This window comes from Durio zibethinus, chromosome 6, assembly GCF_047325235.1.
Source record: "Durio zibethinus cultivar Kanyao isolate XHJ-2024 chromosome 6, ASM4732523v1, whole genome shotgun sequence".
Lineage (NCBI taxonomy): Eukaryota > Viridiplantae > Streptophyta > Magnoliopsida > Malvales > Malvaceae > Durio > Durio zibethinus.
Genome location: NC_143167.1, coordinates 34385818 through 34394961, shown reverse-complemented (window position 1 = coordinate 34394961; position 9144 = coordinate 34385818).

The window sequence follows — 9144 nt, the reverse complement described above, 5'->3', positions numbered from 1 at the left end:
ATGTGATATAAAAAAAAAAAAAAAAAAACAATCACCAAATGTGTTGCACTAGTAAAATTTTAGTTGGGAGAAAGCTCAAAATGGATCAAATATTCTGACTTTTCAAAAGAAAAAAAAATCCCACTTCCAACCATATTCATTTCCATAATCTTTTAAAATTATTATTTCTTTCACCATCATTGAACAAATACTACATCTACAATCAAAATTGAATCCTGTCATTGGAGTAATACTGGATATGGCATTGGCCCATTTTTACTTTGTTCTCTCTCTCTCTCTATTTCCTTTTGGGAGATAGGCAGAAGTGCATAGCGCATACTGTTCCTTAGCTATAACATATGCAGTAAGCTGAAACACAGCTAGCACAACCAAATATCTTCAATTGCCATCTTGTGGACAAAAGTTAGGAGATCCTCCAGATAAACCACAATCTTTCTGTCCAAATCAACAAGCTGCAGCAGATATATGTGCAAATTGCATTTGAATTTTTTTGATTTGCTTTCAATAAATGAACTAACATGAATTGGTTATAGTGTGGTCCTATAGCGCCACAGACTCTAGGTTTATCATGAGGCTTATTTCCATTCTGTGAAGTTGAGTGAGGTCAAGTCTTCTAGTTTAAAAATTGAGTTGATTGGGTTATTATTCAATAAACTATTGGCTTCATTGAATTCTCATTAATTGCTCTTTGAATTTTCATTTTCATCAATCTTATTGAAATACCATATGCTTCAAACTTAATCAAGGTTAATCAGCTTTAAGAAATCTGTAACAAAAGGCCTATAGAATATAGATTCATTCATCCCAATTACTTCCAAGAACTCTAAAAACATATCAACAACCTCTTGAACAAAATAATGTTTAAGCAACAGGTTGGACTAACAGTTGATTTTCATTCCTTAAAAGCTAAGAAATTGACATTTGACATTGGAAAGTGAAAACTTTTTTTTTTAACAGAGACAGGAAGCTTGGAAAAAAAGGGGAGGCGGGGGGGCAGCAGCGACCATTTGAATAATCAGGAATTAGATCTTGATTGGTGCAAAAGCTTTTTAAAAGTTCATATATATGCAATTGCCAGGGAGCATTCAACATTCCAAAATGAAAGGGATGTATCGTCTCTATAAAGTAAAGTTTTCTCAATTTCAGTGCCCTTTCTCAAAGTCACCACTGGCTGGCTCTGACTCCCTTATTTTAGCAAATGTTAAGAATCGTCTTCTGTCAATTCAACTTTTTCCTGTAACCGTACTGCCCTCATTATGAAGCACATTTGGAAGAGTACAACATGTTTTTTAGGAAATAAAATTATACTACTACTTTAAACTCTTATTATAGCTTTGTCCTTTTTTTTTATTTCGTTAATCTCGCATCTCGAGCTGGTTAATTTTCTGATAAGGACATCAATTATAAAGAATAATTGTCAGTTCCATTTTCAATTTTCAAGTTTCAATCATTACGTACCACACGCATGAGGAAAGTTAATTTCCTCCTGCTAATGAATTTATCATCTTTTCCAAGGTGAACGAACCTAGCTAGATAGGTATAGCTCCTCTTTGTTTTAGATCCAGCAACCATCAATTGGCGTAGCTATAGGTCGATATTTACAGATCATGTTGGGAGTAGAATAAGCAACTCAATCAAGTCCCACCACAGTTGGCTCTATCAACTATAGAGACAGAGAGAGGGGGGATCGTGGTTGCCATTCCTTTTCTAGTAAAATAGAAGAGCCAGTGTTAGAAAGAGCGACAGCATCATTGTAGACCATCATGCTTCTCACATGGCTGCTCTTTTTGCTAACCACTCCATTTCCATTCCCTTCAATTCATACATCTCTTTCTTTGTCCCCTGCCTTATCTAAATCTCTCTCCCGTGACATATTCTTTTAAGAGCTCCAAACGCCCCCACTATTATCCCCCAAGCCACCCCCATTATGGCTGTCTCTCCATGTATGAAAGAATTAAACCCCTTCTTTTGTACCTGCTAAATATATGAAACAAGCAATATGTAGGGCTAAGCTATGTTTAGGGTATAAGGTAGGGGCTGGCCTTTTGTCCTCCTTGTATGCAACAACTGGCAGCACAACACACAAAAATCACTTTTGAATATTCTTCCTCGATCAGCAGTCAACATTTGCATTTACTAGGGTTGGTTTCCACGATTGTTCAACTATCATGTTTCTTTATTTCTCAACTTGCCATGACATGTCCCCTTCAGGAGGAGCTGAATCTCCTTCTCACACGATATATCCTCGATCTTTTCTAGTGTGATCACTATTTCTTCTAGTTTTGTACCTCAGCATGCTTCATCTAATTTGCTCAACCATTATTCTCTACCCCCTATGAGGTCGACAAGAATTGGATCCACTTTAAAATTGGATGACTATACAAAAGCATGCAGGCATTTCGTAATGTTTTCTGTTTATCAAGGAATTTAATTTGGCTGCAACTTGGATTTAGAAAAGATAAAGATTATACAGCTAGAGCACGATATATGCTCTCTAGGTTGATTAATACAAGGTATGTGTTGGAATCCTATTGGAGATGTTGTGAAGAAATACTAAATTGAGATATATGGACCAACTTATGGTAGGCTAACCCTAATTATAGTAATTCTTTTATATATATATATGTGAGATTTAATTAAATAAAGTTTTGTTAGAAATAGATATATGGGGAATTTCTTTTATTTCAGCATATTAATATTGGTCATCTAAAGCAACACTATTCAGCCTACCAGCTATCCAAACTCAATTTGGACATCACCTAACAACCAAAATCATGAACTTTTAACTTAACAAAACCACTAAGCTATCAGTCCAAAGAAAAAAAAATTTCTTTCAAAAAAATTTTCTGTCGAGCTTATCTCAAAATAATATCAATCATTCATGGGCAGATAAGAAAATGCCCCACCATAATTATATAAAAAATAAAACCAAATTTGATGATATTGACATTACCATTACTATAGCATTCAAGAGGCAGTCCCATAAATTGTCCTACTAGATATTTTGAAATTCATGGTACCTGCGCTTTTGGGATTCGAATTAGTAATTACATTTACATTTATATATCTATTCTAGTCTACATATAATACAAAATTAATTTCAGATAAACACTTGGGTGACTTTGGTTTGGGGCTGCAATCGTTCTGCCTTATTTGTTGAGAAACGATGACACCATTTTGGGCGCTCGACACCACCCTTCACCAATTGAAATACGGACCAATGGCGTGAATATAGATTCATGTCCTATGGGGCTTAAGGACTCTTTTTTTATAGAAGGGCTTTTGGGCTCATATGCAATTCTTTTCCCGAAATGCAAGCTCAAACGTTTCAGGGCCTAAGTGCTTATGGGCTCTGTGTTAAATTTGATGGCCTCGTATCCCACCAAAATGACCCAACTTCAACTGCACGTATGCCATCACATCAAGTTGGGTCGTTGCTTTCCATGGTCCCTTCATATATTGAAGTGGGCTAACCCTAATTGCACAATTTAAGCGTCATTGTTTTAAACCCGAATGCATTCAAAAGAGTGCAAAGTGTTAACCTTGAATTCTGGGCTAAGCCTATTTATCAGTTTCTTTCCAAAAAGGATGGCATCTGAACTGGTTAGTTACTTGGTTTAAGGATTGGCCCCATCGTTTATTAAGATGGATTTTTTCAGAAACTTCGGACAAAATGGTTGAATATCACTTTCGTCAAGTAATTATCGATTATTATTTGAAGTTCTAACAACTCTCGGATTCTTTCATGTCTTACCAAAGAATAAAAAAAGAAGAAATGTTGTACAGATAATGGTTTTGGCTGTTCTAAATGTTGCTTATAAGACTATGGTTTCTGAGCATCACAGATTGCCAGATGAAGAAAGGGACAAATTTTGCAAATATGTCCTAGTTATCTACGAAACTACCATAATTTCTAGGTTCCTAAGAACCATAGTTTGGCGCTCTATATTAATGCGGCCAGCTTTAGAGCCCCGTCGGGAAATTCTCTTCTCTAGAAGTGAACTTGCAGTGCCTTTTGCAGCTAGTTTCAAATAGGCTCTTTATCAATTAATATTTTGTTGTCTCTGCATGATTTGCAGCTCCCAGAGAAATGTAAAAGCTGTCTTTGCCGGATTAGGAAAGGGTTGATTTTCCAGGCAAAGTGGGAGCAAGAATATACATTAAATCAGACAGAAAAAAATTAAAACCAGGCATTCAAAAATGGCCTAAAATTATTTGATGAAGTAGCTGGCTAGGTTGTACTTTAAACTACTTTGAGTAGTTCCGATTGACGGGCCATCTAATCACCTCTACTTTCATATGCAAAGTTCTCGAGTTGGAAACACTTTATGATGTGATGAAATCTGCCATTTACAACCATTTTCTGCTCTTTCAGCCTGGGAATATTTTCATCATTACGACATTTTTGTTGTCTCATTTTGGGTACTTTTTTTCTCTCTAAGGAGAAAAACTATCGGATTATGATACAAACAGATTGCTCGAACTTGATATCAAATCCTTGAAATTTGTAATGTATTCTCTTTTATATATATATATATATATATATATATATAATCTATTAAAATAGTATTTGTTAAAGTAAATATTGCAAATTTGGAATTACTATTTTTGATAAATCTAAAATTTTGAATAAAAGCTTCAAGATATATAACAGTGTCACTTTTCTTAAGGTTTTATTTATCATATTGTATTATTTACTTAATAAGTATGCAAAAGAGTTACAGTCAATAAACCTTAAAAAAACAATGGAGCTCGATGACTGATTGTATTTTACACTAATAAAATTAATCCATCAAATAATCACTAACGTATCACAAAATTATTGAATTTTTATAAAAGTTTCTTACAGTAAAACTTTTATAAAAAAAATCTAAAATTTGAAAAAAAATGGATAATTCCAAGAATTATTTCCGTTTATTTTTTAAAAACTAAAGGAGCCTTTTATAAACAAATAAACATCATTTCCTACAGACATAACTCTCTACTTGAATAGACAAAAACTATCTCATTTTAAACAGTTAAAATTGTTCATTTTGAACAGGTTTATCTCTTTATTTTAAGCAGACTTAGCTATCTATCTTTTTTTTTTTTAATGTAGGATTATTTCTCATATTTTATTTTGAAAATCTCTAACAATCCCTTATCATTTTCAAAATAATCCATATTTAAGATAACCTTGAAAATCAATTGCATAAATGAATGTATCTTTCGATTTGAACTTTCACTTAATGAAAACAAGTTAAAGTTAACTGAAATAGCATGATGACTATGGTTTGAAACAACAATTCTATTTGGTTAGCCAAACTTGTCTCACACAATGATTTCAACACCTAATAAATGTTTGGTATTCAGTGACACATTTATGGCTATGTGTCTGCATAATCTTTTTATGAGTACTGTTAGAGCCAAGCTCTTAAACTCTTAAAAGTGGCCATACTTCACACTTACATAGGTAGCTCCCATCAAAAGTTTTCTCATAACTATAACACTCTAACATATTTATGTTATGAGTCTATTAAGAATATGTTACTTATCTTTTTTTTTTCCATTATGGGTACTTAGCTCTTTACTTGGAATAGCATTAAACATTATTATAATGCTAGTAGTCACAGTCTCATAAACTCAAGACTTGACGTTATACCCAGCGTTGAGTCGAGTTTCCATTATGGATGACTTTACTTCATGAGCTTGAGCTCCATCCCTATTGAAGTCTTTTTTATCAAGTCTTTAGCAAAACTTTTTGTTAAAAGATTCGTTAAGTTTTCATTTGACCTCACATAATTTATAGTGATTATTTCATCTGAAATTAATTGTCAAATATAGCTATATCTTAATATAATATGTCTGAACTTTTCATTATATACTTGGCTATATGCCCTTGTTAAAGTTGTTTCACTATCACATCGGATAAAAATTAAAAAAATTGGTTTAGGCCTTAAAGGTACTCCATATAATAAATTTTTTAGCCATTCAGTTACTTTAGCTGTTGCAACCAATGCAATAAAACTCGATTGCCATGGTGGCATCCATTATGAATGTTTGTTTCTTGGAACCCTAATAAATGGTGCCACCACTAAGTATAAAGATCCACTCACTTGTAGAAATATGATATTCCATGTTAGTAATCCAACTAACATCAGAATATCTTTCTTCATAAATATATCCTTTCCCAACAAAAATTTTTCTCTTAGATAAAATAAATTTATTTGCCTTAAATACAAAGCTTAAGTCAAACTTGTTTAATGGACTTCTAGATACTAAATTCTTCATAACTTCTAGTACATAATAAATATCATTCAAAGTTAAAGTTTTTTCAAAAGTGAATTCAAAGTCAACAGTCCATTTACCTTTGATTGTTGTTGTATAAGAATTTCTCATGTAGAGTTACTGCCATATTCATTTGGTTTAAATGTTGTGAACATGCTTTTGTCCTTGCACGTATGTTTTGTTGCCCTAGAATCAGCCTACCAAGATTCATCATTTTTCAAGCATATTAATCTCGAAAATCATGACAGCAAATTTTTTAGAAGTATCCCCTTTTAAAGGATCATTTTTTTTTTGTAGCATTCGATATTTTTTCTTGAAATGCCATGACTTACCACAATGATAACATGAGTCTTTCTTATTCTTTTTAAATTTAGGCTTGTTAGCAATCTGCTTGAGCTTGAACTTTTTTTTGTTAAGTTTTGTAATTTGTCTTTCCTTCAAAACATGAACTTTGGCATCACCAAAATTGAAATTTTATTTTTACTTTCTTATTCCTTTTCAATTCGAAGATGATTAGCTAAAATCTTAAAAGTGATTTCCTCTTTTTTATATTTCAGATTTTTTTAAAGTCATTCCATGATAAAGAAAGTTTGTCTATTCTTTCAATTATATATCACATGCATTGTTTCATCCATACTCATATTATATTGCTTAAACTGATTAAGTATTCTTTCAATTTCACACAGTTATTCAATCACAGAATATCCATCAACCATATGATAATTATTAAAGTGACTAACGATAAATTTCTTATTTTTTGCATCCTCGGTCATATACCTGATCTTTAATTTGTCACATAACTTTTTTGTTGTAGCCTCATTTTGGTATGTATCAAACACTTAGTTAAACAAACAGCTCAGAATATGACATTTACACATGTTGTCTGTATTATCCCATTTTCACCTCTATCTTGTTTCAGCAATAGATTCTTCTATTTCATTTTCTTCTGGCCTGAGTGTAGTTAGAACATATACAACTTTTGAGGTTAAAAGTATAAAATGCATATTCTTTTGTCATCTTAAAAAACTATCACCATTAAAACGATCCAATTTAACAAAACTATAAGCCAATTCCCTGAGCGTTGCTTCAGTATCCATTGTTGAACCAAATGAAAACTCAAAATTGTTAGAGCAAACACTGAAAATCTGGAATTATTGCTTCTAAAAAATAAAAATTTTGAGGAAAGGCCCCAATGCATGTGACGATATCACTTTCCTTTAAGATTTTATTTGTCTCCACCGTATTATTTACTTAGTAGGTGTGCCAATGGGTTGTAGACAATAAATCTTGAGGATACAATAAAGTCCAGTGACTAATTACGTTTTGCATTGACGAAATTAGTCCACCGAACAATCATTGATATATCATAAGATCATTGAACTTTTATAAAAATTTTATGTAGCAAAACTATAAAAGTTTTGCTGATAAAAGTTTTCTGTAGCAAAACTTTTATAACAAAAATCTAGAGTTTAAAGAAAGATGGAGAGTTCTAATAATTATTTTTGTTTATTTTCAAAAAATCAGATGGAACTTTTATAGACAAATAAAGGTCATTTCTTACGGACATAATTGTTTATTTGAATGGATAAAAATTGTCTTCTTTTAAACAGTTGAAACTATTTATTTTGGACATATTTATCTTTTTTTTTTAGCAAACTTAACTATCTATTTTTATTTTTTCTATTTCAATATAGGATTGTTTCTCATATTTTATTTTAAAATTCTCTTACAGTATTTTACTTCAATTTCATTTGTTTCATAATTTATCTTTGAAAGCCAGTTTTATGTTACTAATAAATTTGTACCCAAGTATTTATTTTTGGTGTCTTTAGAGATTTGTTAGGTTTTAAAGTAAATTATGGAAGATAACTTTTTCAAAAATCCCACAATTTGTAACAAATTGCAATCTATTAGTGCCAATGAAAAATTGTCACAATGAAGGAGGTTTTGAAACTGTTAAATTCTAAATTCAAGTGTCATAAAATGTTAACCTGAATACATTCTATATTAATTTGTTTGTTGATTTGTTTCACTGTAATATTTGATATATATTAAAAATTTTTATTATAATTATAATTTTTCATAATAGGTAACTTTATAAAAGAAAATTTAATTTATTAAGCATTACAAGCAATAGAGATTACAAATAACCCAATTACTCATATTTGAACCCTAAATTATTTGTACCATATCGTTTATTTGACCAAAAATGAATCAATCATCTTGGGCTAAGATATCAATTAATTTTCATTAATGGTATCTCCTATGGGTTTCATTGTAGTAGCTTTTTTTGCCCTTGACCAAATACATACTGTTCAGAGTGCCTAAATGAACAGTATTATTAAAAAATAAAAAAAATAGAAAAGAAAAAAGAGGGGTAAATCGAAGTAGAATTTTCTTCAATGTACTTTAACCGAAATACCCCTTTTTTTCCCCCGTAAAATCCGTACAAAAAATGATGAAAGCCCCTCCTCTTTATTTTGTCAAACCTCTTTCGAGTATTTCCATAAATAAAACCAATTTACATTGCCTCATTTTGGATTTTGTTCTGAGACACGCCATTGCCATCAAACCAAGCCAGCTAAGAAGCTAGATCTCGTATCAGTCACAAAGTTACCATTGTACCCTCCCCTACTCCCCTATTTTGGTTGCATGCCACCCCCAACATTGGCACCAACATTCGTAAATAGTGACATGTGAGGAGAATATTTTGTTTTTATTTGTCTGGATATAGTCAGCACAGTACTAGTAGTCGAGAAGGAAAACACAAAGTTTTTGCATTAACTAATGAAATTTCCTTCATTTTTTAAATTATTTTCTCAAAATTTTTAGTTGGATTTTCCATGATTGTGAAATGACTGAGAGCACTGGTTAAAA